The sequence below is a fragment of the Rutilus rutilus genome (assembly GCF_951802725.1).
Source record: "Rutilus rutilus genome assembly, chromosome: 20".
Taxonomy (NCBI): domain Eukaryota; kingdom Metazoa; phylum Chordata; class Actinopteri; order Cypriniformes; family Leuciscidae; genus Rutilus; species Rutilus rutilus.
In genome coordinates, this window is record NC_140225.1 from 25,858,975 (window position 1) to 25,864,974 (window position 6,000).

The window sequence follows — 6,000 nt, forward strand, 5'->3', positions numbered from 1 at the left end:
ATTATCGTTCAAACAACTGGTTATTTTGGTTCACAAACGACATGTCCCAGTTCGTTCAACTCGTTCACGAACGAGAAGAGCTCCTCTCCCTCCACCCCTCCCTCTCCCCCTCCCCCTCCCCCTCCCCCTCCCCCTCCCTTATTCTATAGCTGCTATAAAGCCAAAACAATCTCTGTTACTTTATTTTCCTATTATCAATGTAAAGCCGCTTTGGAACAATCTACATTGTTAGAAGCGCTATATAAATGAAGATTGTTATGCTTTCGTTATGATGATTACGTATTCAAGGAGACTCTGGGTGCATGCAGAACTAGTTGTATCATGAGGATTTATTAACTCGACTCAGACTCGCAACATGAGTGTTAACTCTACAGCAGCATAATACACACTAAACTTTTAGAGCCAATTTGCATAAACTTTACTGACAAGTGCTATAGCCAATAAGAACACAGGATACGATGTCTCTGGCATGTGATTGGTTCTTAGCAGAACGTAAGAATACTACATCCCCCTTCTTTTGAAATAAACAATATAAGGAAAATATTGCATATCACATTAAGTGAAAGCAACATTCAGCTTTCAAAAGTCACATGCACAAACTAGAGCATCAATATAGTATTATGCTAAAGTACTAGCATACTGTATGTGTTCACACATTAATGGATTGTCACATACAAAACACAAACTGCATTGAACATTGTGAACTTTTTTTTTTTTTTTTTTTTTCCTCTGGGGTCTGAGGTGTTTTCTGGGCCTGGAGGTGTTCTGACATGCTCTGACATTTGTGCTTATTTCTGTTACTTGTGACATTTTCATGGCTAAAGTCTAATTACACTGTATTTAGCACAAACTCTGCTACAATAATATATCAGCAGCATGTGTGTAAAAGTTTGTAGTTATGAGATAATGACGTTTATGCGTGGTTTGTGAAAATACAAAAAACAATTGTCACTGAAATAAGCTCATGAAATCCATACTGATTATTTCTTCACAAGACTTTTGAAAATTGTATCACGTAGCCTAGAATATTTGCTCCAAAACTATCACCCTGACTGCTCATTCAGATAAGACAATATATTGATTTAAAAACTGTAAGACGTGTTTTGTGTAAGAAAGCTTTATGCGGGGGGCGTGATCACGTGATCAATATGCATGGCTTTCACACCTGAGAAAGACAAAGACACTCCCCTAATGGCCCTATTAGGAGCTAATGGGCCCTATCATTCTAAGCTGTTTGGATTTATTTACAACACAACATAATCCAAAGATACACAACAAATGACAAAGAGCACACTAGTGAAAACAATGATCCAAAGACAGAGACCTTTGTGCCATTCCTAAAAACATTGTACATATCTTTAATTTCCAAGGTGTTTGATTTTCACTTTACCATGTTTATGTACAGAGACTCATATGAATGTTGAAGTCAGCAGGACTCAGTTGCATCTGGGCCCTGTAAAAAAAAAAAAAAAAAAAAAAACTGTGCACATACTGATATCAAGAGAAACTGCACGATTTTGGGAATAGATTTTTGATTTTTCTGGTTAAAATTTATTTTTAAAATTCACAGAATACACACACACACACAAATGTTTCCAACAATAATGAACACCAGGTTTGTTGTGCCTTGTAGGCATAGGCTACTTGCAGTGCTGCATAAAATAATAATAACAATAAATTAAGTCTTCCAAAAGATTTCAGTAACAACTACGCTAGAGAAAAATATATTGATTACAATATAAAAACATGAAGCCTATTGTTTGGTGCGTTTTGCTTTTCAAACGCACGGTGCGCTCCAAAATATGAAACATTCAAACACACGGCGCGCTCCAAAATATGATACATTCAAAAGCAGACCGCGCTCCAAAATATGATACATTCAAAAGCAGAGCTCGCTCCAAAATATGATACATTATGGTTACCATATTATACATATCTACGTTTGAGCAGATATCCACAAACACAGTAACGGTTCAACTGCAATGTGAAGTTCATGCAACAATAACATAAACTAATAATTAAGAATTTCTTACCTTACATCTTTCTTGTCTTCAAATTGCGTTCTTCTTCTTCTGAGGTAAATCCAATGTAAGCTCATGGCGTTTCTTCCGAACTCGACGAAAAGCAGAGACTTTGGTGAAGTTTGGTGCTTTGTTTTTGAGGTAACGAGCGCGTTCGTGTGAGGCGTGGACGATTTGCATGTCAATCTCTTTTTGTGCGTGTGGGCGTGGTCAAATTAAAAATAATGAGCAAGCGTTTGAGAAGCTGGACATCTTGTTGGTTTTATACAAATTACTTAAGCAGAGAATATTTGTTTTCAGTTTGAATCTGATCATTTAAAAGTACACACTTAGATGATTATAAAGATATATGGCTCATAAATGTGTGACAAGTATTCACTGAGTTTTGTTTCAGTTTATAGACGTGCTCAAGAAAAAAAAGTTCAGCGAGGCGGAGAGGCAGAACGCACACCCTGTTTATTTTCTTTATTTTACAAAAGCACAATGTTTTGATTTGATTGTAAAGTGGACACATACAAAAGTAGAAATATCACAGATTCTTTTTTCATATTTCTTTTTTCTGTATGACCATAAATGACGGAGTAATTTAAGTTTATTGTGCTACAATGTGAAGAAAATCCAGCAAAACGCGCAGGCGCGTTTGTCGACCCCAGAGGGTTAAGGACAGCGATCCGCCTACACCCTTGTACAATCACAGATCCAGAATGACTCTGGGCTTTATCTGGCGTCCATATCTGGTTCTGTGAGTGACGGATTTGACAGATCATCAGTGTGGTCAGGTGTGTGTATAATGTCATTGTGTGGTGCACTGTTGATTGGTGTTTCACATAGCTCAACACCATCATGTCCCAAAGATATGTCGGAACTGTTCTGAGGTTCCTTCGTGTCCAGGAGAAGACTGTTTCATCAATATTCCCGTCCATCAGAAGTACGCACGTGATACGATCTCTCAGTGTCGGCTGCTCTGACGATAACGGCTGGTTTCCAGTATCCTTGCTCTTGTACTCTAACTGCCTGTCCTTCCTTGAGCTGAGATAAAGGTCTAGCCGATCTGTCATAATAGCTTTTTTGACTCTGTTGTTTCTGCAACCTCTTTGCTCTGACATCCTTCCAGCTGACGACTTTAGGCAGGAGCTGCTGATTGGTATTTGGTAGGGTTGACTGCAGACGGCGACTCATCAACAGCTGAGCTGGGGACTTGAAACCATCAACAGGGCTGTTGCGATACTCCAGGAGACTGAGGTGTGGATCTCTTTTGTCAGCCTTAGCCTTTTCCAGCAACATCTTTGCAGTTTGCACAGATTTCTCTGCTAGTCCATTACTTTGCGGGTAGTATGGACTTGTGATGGTATGCTTAAATTCCCACGTTCTTGCAAACGTCGCAAACTCACCCGAGCTGTACTGGGGGCCGTTGTCTGAGATGACAGCCTCTGGAATGCCATGTCGTGCAAAAGCAGCTTTTAGTTTGTCTATCACAGCAGTTGAGGTTGTGCTGCTGAGCTTGTCCAGCTCAAAATATCTGCTGTAGTAGTCCACTGTCACAAGATAATCCTCATTGCTCCAGGTGAACAAATCGGTAGCCACAACTTGCCATGGCCTATCTGGAATTTTGTGACTGATCATAAGCTCTTTGGTGTTGGAGGGGCGATATGTGAGGCAGATTGAGCATTTCCTAACTATGTTCTCTATTTCCTTCCCCATCCCAGGCCAGAACATGATGTCACGGGCTCTCTGCTTGGTCTTCTCGATGCCTAAATGACTGGCATGTACATGTGACAGCATGTCTGAATGAAGGCTTGTGGGAACGACAATCTTTTCACCTTTGAAGATTATTCCATGCAGGTACGAAAGCTCATCACGGTGGTTCCAGAACTCTGACACACTCACGGGACACTTCCTCTTTTCCTCAGGCCATCCTCTTTGTATCACTCCTTTCAGTGTCTGGAACTGTGGGTCCTTTTCAGTTTGAGCTCTGATTTCCTCCAATTTTGAGTCACTGACAGGAAGACTGCTGTACACTGTGTGCACTTGAATATCCATACCCTCACTTAGGCTTGTGTCCTGGTCAGACAGCGACTTTCTGGACAATATGTCTGCGACAGGGATATCCTTGCCTGGTCGATGCACAATGGTGAAATTGTACTTTTGGAGGTGAAGGATCATCCTCTGTAGCCTTGGGGGAACTGATGCCAGGGATTTCCGCATTATTGACTCAAGGGGCTTGTGGTCACTTTCAACAATGATTTGACGGCCATAGATATATTGATGGAAACGCTTGCAGCCAAATAGTATGGCAAAGAGTTATTTCTCAATTTGAGCGTAATTGATTTCGCATTCAGAGAGTGACTTTGATGCGTACGCGATAGGTCTTCCATCCTGCAGCAGCTCTGCCCCGAGCCCATACTTGGAAGCATCAACCTGTAACCTGATCTCTTTGAGAGGATCGAAATAGGCCAAGACTGGTCCTGGTATACATGTGAGTAGCCCTTTTATCTTCTCGAAGGCTTTGTCATGCTGGGCATCCCAAACGAACTCACTTGACTCCTTTAGGAGCTGTCGCAGTGGTGCGTTGACATCAGAAAAGCTAGGTACAAATTTGGAGAGGTAATTGATCATACCTAGCACTGTCTCGAGTTCTCCTTTGTCTTTAGGTGGCTCCATGTCTCTCACGGCAGCAACTTTGGCAGGGTCTGGCTTTACTCCCTCAGCAGTGAGGAGATGTCCAAAATAGCTCACCTCTGTAGCACAGATGATACTCTTTTCTGGATTGAGCCTGACTCCTCTCTCTCTGGAACGCTGCAGCATACCAAGGTGTTCATCATGTTCAGCTTTGGTCTTACCATAGATGAGAATATCATCAACAATGGCCATGACCTTCATACGTTTCATAAATTTTTCGCTGGAACTCGTCCTGGGCTGAAATCAGTCCGAAGGGAAGACATCGGAAACGGTAACGCCCAAAAGGTGTGTTGAAAGTGGTCAGCCTTGAAGATTCCTCAGTGAGCTTAATACCCTGAGCTTAACTCGCCTGATCTAGCATCTAGGACACTAAAATACCGGGCACCAGCTAGCTATATCAGCTATATCTTCGAGAGTAGGTAATGAGGTTGCTTAATGGCCTTGTTAAGGTCCCTTGGGTCCAGACAAACCCTTAGCTGACCAAGGCTGACCAGCCTTGAAGATTCCTCAGTGAGCTTAACCCTCTGAGGTCGGCAAACGCGCCCCCGCGTTTTGCTGGATTTTTTTCACATAGCAGCAACATAAACTTAAAAAAGTCCGTCATTTACGGTCATATTAATAAAATAAATACATGATTATAAACTATAGAGGGTCTTCTTTTTTTTGTGTACACTCACATTAACATCAAAACCTTGTTTTTATTTTTAAATAAATAAAATAAACAGGGTGCGCTTTCAGCTCACTCTGTCTCCGCAAAAATCTTTCTGAAACAAGTCTGGAAAATGAACTGAAACTCAGCTAATACTTATCACACAACCATGAAACATGCGTCTAAAGAAAGCTTTAAATTTCTACTTTTAAATAAAACAATTCACATTCAAAACAAATATTCTCCTGCAATGTAATCTGTAAGAAACTAAAGAGAAGTACAGTTTCTCCCGTCTCACCTAATTATCGGTAATGAGTTCACACCCACTCGCAGAGCGCGCTATTCATAAGATAATGAGCTGATGTGATCTATGCAAAATAAGGTAAACGCCCCCTGAAATGCCTTAAAACCAGCAAGTTTCATTTATTCACTTTCCTGCGCTGTTGGAAGATGACACGAGTTCAAATTTTGCTCAGAAGAAGAGCAGGACTCTGACGACGAACGTTTGTATTTTGAGCGACGAACGTTGAGCGACTTGATCCAGCCGTGGATAATATTTCGGGTAAGTCTTTTTAAATTTACTTGCATTAGTTGACACATGTTCGCATTTATGAGGAAAAAACAATATTACGTGACAGTTCTCCATTATGG